Raw genomic sequence first — 8,502 nt, forward strand, 5'->3', positions numbered from 1 at the left:
TTATCTTATAATTTTGTTTTATTTCAACTCGTTCATCTAGCTCATAGACGTTATTACTGACGTCATTGAAAGAATTGCACAAATCTCAATGCGCTAAAGTATTGCACAAATCTCAATGCGCTAAAGTTTTGCACAAATCAGAATGCTATAAAGTATTGCACAAATCTCCAAGCGCTAAAGTATTGCACAAATCTCAATGCGCTAAAGTATTGCACAAATCTCAATGCGCTAAAGTATTGCACAAATCTCAAAGCGCCAAAGTATTGCACAAATCTCATTGGGTTAAAGTATTGCATAAATCTCAATGCGCTAAAATATTGCACAAATCACAATGAGCTAAAGTATTACACAAATCTCATTGCGTCAAAGTATTACACAAATCTCAATGCGCTTAAAGTATTGCACAAATCATACTGACACATAACAATCGAAGCCTTTTAAAGCAAGAAATTTGTGTACATGCGTAAAATTTGCTATTGAGCTTTGAAATTTATCTACTTTTATTTCTTTTTTAGATCTCTTGAGATCTACCTCACTCCAAAAGTGCGAAATTATTATAAACATAACAACTTGCTTGAAGTACACAACTTTAACCTTTAAATTCGCTTGAAGCAAGATTAACTTTTACATTAGATGCACTTTGCCTGATAACATTTTTCAGTGAATGGTTATCTCTCGAGGGAGTTGGACTGAAGACCGCGGAAAAACGTGTTTAAAATTAGTTTTAGGTTTGTTGTTTTTAAATGTCGTTAAAAAATTGACTTTTAGTACTCAAATTTGTACGCATTGCCCTCACCCCCCCCACATACACCCCCACATAACCCCACATTACTGCAAGTCAAAGAGACATGTCCATTGAGTAAGATATGTAACTGTTTCATTTACTGATATATATATATATATATATATATATATATATATATATATATATATATATATATATATATATGTGTGTGTGTGTGTGTGTGTGTGTGTGTGTGTATGTACATATATATGTATATATATGTATAAGTACATATATATATATATGTATATATATGTATATATACATATATATATATGTATATATATATATATATATATATATATATATATATATATATATATATATATATATATATATATATATATATATATATATATATATATATATATATATATAATATACATATAAATACGTAGCGAACTCCGTCTAACTGGCTTTAAAGAGACTGGTTTGATGCGCTACATGTTGGTCGCATTTACTTAACATTTACTAAACAATTACTAAACATTTACTAAGTTTAATCTAAAACAGCAAGTCACCGGGGAGAGGTATGGCATTTTAAACACAGCAGGGAATGGCGTCAACACAAATAAATTGGACATCTAATTGATCGGCTACCACGCGGTCATTTAATTTTAATGTTTTTAATTTATGACTCGTGACGTTTTACAAACAGTAGCAGGAGAGGAGGGAGAGTGTTGTGTAGGAGGTTGGACTAAAATAAAACAGTGAGTGGGATGTGGGGAAATGAGGGGGAGGGAACGGAGTATGTTGTGAAGGACTAAAATAAAACTGAGTAGAAATTGGGAGGGAAGGAGTGGAGAGTGCTAATAAGGAGGTAGGACTGAAACAAAACAGTGAGTAGGAGAGAAGGAGGGAAGGAGGAGGTGTGTTATGAAGATTGTAGGACTAAAATAAAACAGAGTGGAGAGGGGGGGGGGAAAGGAGGCGTGTGTGTTGTTAAGGAGGTTGGACTAAAATAAAACAGAGTAGGGGGGGGGAAGAAGGGGTGTGTGTTGTGAATATTATAGGACTAAAACAGAACAGTATTGCGAAACAACAAAAACATATACAATACTCCCATATCAAAAATGTCATAATTAATCACGTCCTGATTTTAGTTGCTTTTGTTAACTTACTTTTATATAGCATACACGTTTTTGACGGCGTTGTCGGATGGTAGAGCATAAGAGTGCTAACCATAAAATCTCGGGTTCGAATCCCGGTGTCAACAACCACCCAGCTCTGATGTGTACGTTAGGGTAAGTAAAGGCGGCTCGGCATACTGCTGACCACATTATCGCTTTCTGTGCCGAGGTCACAGAAACAAGTTAACCCTACTCCACCTGCCGCATGGACCGACAGTTTTGAAAAGGTACTTTAATTACTTGCTCATTAACACAGCTACTAAAATAGTATACTAGTACACATTTGTACTGAAATCTCATTTCCAGTTAAGCCTACTTCGTTCACGGTGTCTGAGTGTTATGTCCAAGCCTTGTAACACAATTTTGACTCACTTCAACCTTTCCAGAACAAATAATTTTCGATGACAACACAAAACTATACACCATTTATCTAATCCGATATTAATTGAATGGTTCAAGTACATTTCAAGATTACTCTATTCAATAACAAAAGCTGTACATGGGGTGGGATATTAATACAAAGTAACAGCGATCTCACGATCGGTGTAGAGCAGATAAGTGTTGTTTAGTGTTAAGATCCCAAACTACGGGTCGGGTTTTAAACTCAACTGTTTAGCCTTTTATTAAAACGAACGGAATTAAAAGAAAAAAAAATACTTTTAAATGTTTTTTAAAACTTAAGCACCGATTTAAAAATCGATTCCTAGTTGGATAAAAAATAATAATATCAAACATATTTGCAAGCTAAATGCACGAAATAAAAGCACTAAAATAAGAAAGTAATAGACATTTCTATTTTGTTGTTAAGTAAATGTTGTTCAATATATTATTTACAAATTTTAGCGACCAGCACAGCAACAATTATTTTATTATATTTCCCCCGTTTCATTGCATTTAAAAGGATTATAGTTTTCTTGTATTTATAATTGGAATGATTCAATTACCTATTTGTTGTTTATAAGCATACATTTCCCAGATAACTTATTCCCGAAACACAACAAGAATAAACTAGTTAGGCTGAAGCTTACCTGGAAACTTCTTGTAAAACTAACTTCTACACAAAACACAATGTAAATCAATGCAAGACGATTTGTTAGTCGTGAACTTTGAACACGCTAACATTTTCCCTATACACCGTACGAACTAGTCCGCACAACGCCCTGATTGAAATGAATCAGAACATGGCGACAATTTCCTTAAACGCCGTGAGAATCACGCTGGCTATGATTCTGGTTGATGATAAATGAACTTGGAACATGGGAACTTTCTTCCTAAACACCGTAATGACAGCTGAACGCCGTGCTTGCATGGATTGTGAAGTGCACATTAGAAATAATCAATAATCTGCGAACAAACAAAAGATTTTTTTCAACCAGAAATGTCAAACAGAAATCAGTAATAGCATATTGCAAGCTAATAAAAACAAACGCTTGGTTTAAGATATTAACAGTTTCTTAAATAGCCGGCAGTGAAGCGTGACGAATAAAATCTTAATAGGGTAGGGTAGCATTACAAGAGAGAGTGAGAGAGAGAGAGTGTGGCGTTGTACAGTAAAAGGGGATATGCAGTGCCGGCGCCAGGTTATTTAGCGCCCTAGACAAAAACTTATTAAAAACGCCCCCCCCCGCAATTTTCTTCGTGCCCCCGTATTATCAGTAGCGACACTTCCCTGCGCCCGGGGACAAACTTTCGAATTGCATCCCCTCCCCCTCAAAATTTCGATTTGCACCCCCCCCCCTCAAACTTTCAATTTGTTTTTCAACCCATTTGGCGCCCTTCTACCGCCTTGTTCGCCTTATAGGTAGCGCCGCCCTGGGGATATGGTGCAAATATCCTAGCTTACTAGTGTAAGTCTCAACAATAATGTAAATAGTAAACCATTACTTTGTGGTTTGAGAAAAATGAAATCTACTTAATTAATATAAAATCTGTTGCGCGCTAGACTTTTGACCTGAAAGGCTGTAGTTCAGATCTGACACATGCTAGGGGGAGGAAATGTTGCTGGGCTTAGTAGTGGCTACATTTTCTACTTACCTGCCCTTGTCGCAGAAACAGATGAAATCTACTTCACCTGCTTTATGTAGGTAGTTTTTACTCTGTATTGCATTTGGTTGTATAAAAAGAAAGATACATTTTTATATGCCATTGGCTTTAAATAGTTAATCTAGGCGGATATTATTTTAAAATAACAAAAGTAGCACCCTAAGTACTTCTAGATGCTAAGGAATAGGATAAAGAGGAGCAATAGTGTTATGTAACTGAAAATATTGCAAAATAGTTATATATATATATATATATATATATATATATATATATATATATATATATATATATATATATATATATATAAATAATTTTATATATATATATATATATAGATATATATATATATATATATATATATATATATATATATATATATATATATATATATATATATATATATATATATATATATATATATATATATATATATATATATATATATATATATAGTAAGAAGGAGCTTTCAACTTCGTCATAAGATGAAAATAAAATCATCTAAATCATTAAAAAATTTAAATTTTTTATAAAACTTCCCCGTTTACCTAAATATGTTTCATTCTATTTGTATTATTAACATATTTAGATCTAATTTTTTAATGAAATTAAAAAAATAATCTACTGCTCGACAATAAATAGAATGCAGTAAAAGAATTTCCTGGGAATTTTATCACGAGATTATACGCCAAAAGTATTCTCACATATAAACTTATTTGTTTCATGACTTATTCATACTGTAGCAACAACAACCTGTTCTTTTTATTGATGTTTCTGTAATAATCAGTAACCCCCTAATTTCTTACCGTCAGTGAAGACTACAGTAGTGTATCGACCAGGAAGAGAATCTACCTTTAGATGTTAAAGTTCAATACGAGGTCGTACGGAAGGTGGGGTTGTACCTGGCTAAACATCGATATAGTCACAGAGTTAAACACGGTGTTGAACTTTTGTTAAAAGTCAATATAGACACTGAGTTTAACACTTCCGTTAAACATTGGCTTTGAAACTTCTGCACCAAGAGCCTTACTATCGATAACAACGTTGTCATTATACATAATAATCATAGTTTTTAGAGTTGAAGCTAAAGTTCTTGTAACCTTCCATAGAAATATTACTGTTTCAATATTTGAAGATTGTGTTACATGTTTGCTTTTAAGGTTTTTGTTTGAAGTTGTGTGTGTCTAGAACGAAAATGGTTTTATAACGTTGTTTTATACTGGAGAGGTATGTGTATACCGTAGAAGGAAAGAGGCTTATATTCTAACAGTGATGAAACGCAAGATAGAGTGGATTTATTTCTACTCACTTTCCATCCTGGGGAGTAAAAACATAAACCAATAACATCAGTGATTAGTATGTTTCTGATTGTAATGGGGCATTAAACGTCATCTGATACAATCGGTGATTAGTACGATTCTAATTCCCGTGTAGGAATGCTGCGCTATGTAAAGTGTTTGCTGTAGACAAAACGGAGGCATTTAGATCTACATGATGGAGTTAACCAGTGGCGTAGCGAGGTCGGGTGTCACCCGGTGCGGCACTTAATGGTGTCAGCCCCCAGAGGCGTAGCGACCCTTCCCGGGGACAAACTTTCAAGTTTTCGATTTGCACCCCCCCCCTCAAGTTTTTCTCTATATATTTTGCTATTATTTGCCTTGGTGTCACCCCCCTAAATGGTGTCACCCGGTGCCCGCCCCCCTCGCTACGCCCCTGGAGTTAACAGCACAAAATCAGAACTACTACTACATTTTACATTTACTAATTCATATATATTTATATATATATATATATATATATATATATATATATATATATATATATATATATATATATATATATACGTAAGTCTGTCCGGCTAGTGAGTATTACTACAGCCAGCCAGAAACAACAAACAGCCTGTCTAATAAGTATTGCTGCAGCCAGCCAGCAATAACCGTATACTTACGAAAAAGAGATTTGTAGAGAATTCAATACATCATAGGTTGTGAAACGATGTTCTAAAAATACTTTTAAGCATTTGTCTATTAAAAATCGTTACTAGTATGTTTACTCAGTTGAACACGGTAGTGGGGGGGGGGGGGGGAAGGCATGCGTTCCTTGATCAAAGCAGTTTTGTGCATTCATCAGTAATCGATAGGTCGTTATGGGTAGAAAAAAACACATAGCAATCGGTTATAAGGTGCGCCATTTAAACAGATCAATACTAAATGAAATCACGTGCTGACTCAGCAATCAGTAATACAGGTATAGATGTTTTCGTGATTGCACATGGTGTAAGAGAGAATTTTCTCAATCAGATCTGGGAGTAGTCATATGGTTAATGGAAGAGTCATGCGTCATTAACAGCGTGAAGACTTTTTACGGATTAAAGATCATAATTAAAGTGGAATGATTGGTAAGATAATGACTTCGTTAACTTAATAATTGATAATTAGTGACTCGTCGTGTTAATGATAAAGGTCAATGGCTAAACATGTACGCAACATACATACAATAACCTTTAACGCAAAAAAATAAATTATCTGACATGTATAGATAAAGGTCTGATTTTTAAATATAAATTAGCAGCATGTATTAAGCTAATCATTCTGCTATCTATTTGAAATGTAATATTTGAAAGTTATGAAAATATAAGAAGAATGTGTAAGTGTCGGGGAAAGCCAATTTGTCGACTAACCTCGTAATACAAAATATGTTTTTAAACGTTCGCATTTTTTTTTTACAAATCTTCATGTTAATTCAGTCTGTTAATGCCAAACTTTAGCAAATAACAATTAATTTATATTTATTGCACGGTTACATAGTTTTATGGTTTTATTTAGATTCCTAATATAATTTTCATGTTTTTCTTTTATCTTATGAAATCTCGTCAATTATGATGTATTTGTTGAATGAGACCCTCATCAACACTATAGGAATCAATACACCTAGCCCAGATGGAACAGCTATCTACTGTTATGATTACATTTTCAATGTATTAATAGTAACATAATTGTATATGTAAAATACATTGTGTATTTCTTGGCATTATTAAAATAACACAATTAAATTATTTAATGCAGATAACTTGGTTTTAAAAAAATCGATTTTTTAAATTTGTTTTAGTTTTTAATAAATGAGTTAATTATTTTAATTTTAGGAAAACTTCAGTTACATTTTCGTTATATTTATTATTGTATTATAGCCAACGTGATTTTTATTATTTAACTATGTCGCCTATTTAATGTTAAGATTAGGGTGGTTATGAAAAAGGGAACAGTCAAGATTGATCTGCCGCTAAACGCTGAAACGCATTTAAAAAATAATTGCCGCTAGGGGAAATAACAAATAGTTTATCATCATCAGGGAGGCAATCAACATTTATCGTTCCTGGTGTGTCAATAAAGAATTTCTGACAATGGAGAAACGATGACAACAGACTGGGGATGGTAATATTTTTAATTTTGCCAGGCAATTTAGTATTTCCTGTTTGTTTATTTTTTCGTTGTCAGAGTAGAGCCGAACATCTCGACAATTTTAATTTTCTTTTCAATCGTCACGAGCAGGTAATTTTATAAGGAACGATTTAAAAAAAATAATTACAACGATGCTACTTAGCGGTTATGTACATTTACTTAAAATGAGATGTACATAACAGTTGCTATTTTAAAGAACATATCCATAAAACAAAGATAGATGTACATTTTTGTTTGCTCAGTCTTCACGATTTCATTCATTGTTTACAGTTACGTTTGTGACTTGATTATCAAAATGCCAAATTCAAATTGTCTACATGGTAATATAAAAAAAAAATTTCCGGGCAAGTGGATTTTTAGTATTTTTAGCATTCAGGCAAGTATTCATTCGGAAAACGTCCGTCTCCCCTGTACATACATACTACTAAGTGTAAACATTGTGCATGTTTTAAAAACATAGGCCATACAGCAATTTATATTTCGTAAAATTTAGTTTTAGTATTGTAAAAACATAGACCTTACAGCAATTCATATTTCGTAAAATTTAGTTTTCGTATTGTGAAAACATAGGCCATACAGCAATGCATAATTTTTTAAATTTAATTTTCTTATTACCACAAGAAACGAAATAGCAAAAGATAGTGGAAGCGATCTTTATTCAACGATACTGTATTGCTTCAAGCATTTGATTCGTAACATTTCTAAGCGAGGAGGCTCTGGAAATATCTATGGGGGAGGAGGAGAAGCGGACACTGGGTGAAACATTTAGTTCTATTTCTTTAGGGGGCGTGGGGCGTGCTCTGAAGAAATAAGGGGGTAGTGCTGCCTGGAAAGTTGCCTGATAAAAACACTGAATGTAGTAAGTCACAATATACCTTATGGACTGGAGTGACTTGAGGCTGATATAAAAATGTATTCTGAAAATGTTTTCGACCTTCAAAAGCAGTATCGATGCTGTCCGGTTGTTTTTTTTACATTAGATTTCTACATAGTCAAGGGTAAATTAGAGGTTTAATCAAGCTTTTACCAAAGAGAAAGAGAAAAGATACCATTATTTCGAAGGTTTACAAAACATTTCGCAATCACGTAA

The sequence above is a fragment of the Physella acuta genome, unplaced genomic scaffold, assembly GCF_028476545.2.
Source record: "Physella acuta isolate Inbredline_101_S28 unplaced genomic scaffold, ASM2847654v3 ptg001703l, whole genome shotgun sequence".
Classification (NCBI taxonomy): Eukaryota; Metazoa; Mollusca; class Gastropoda; family Physidae; genus Physella; species Physella acuta.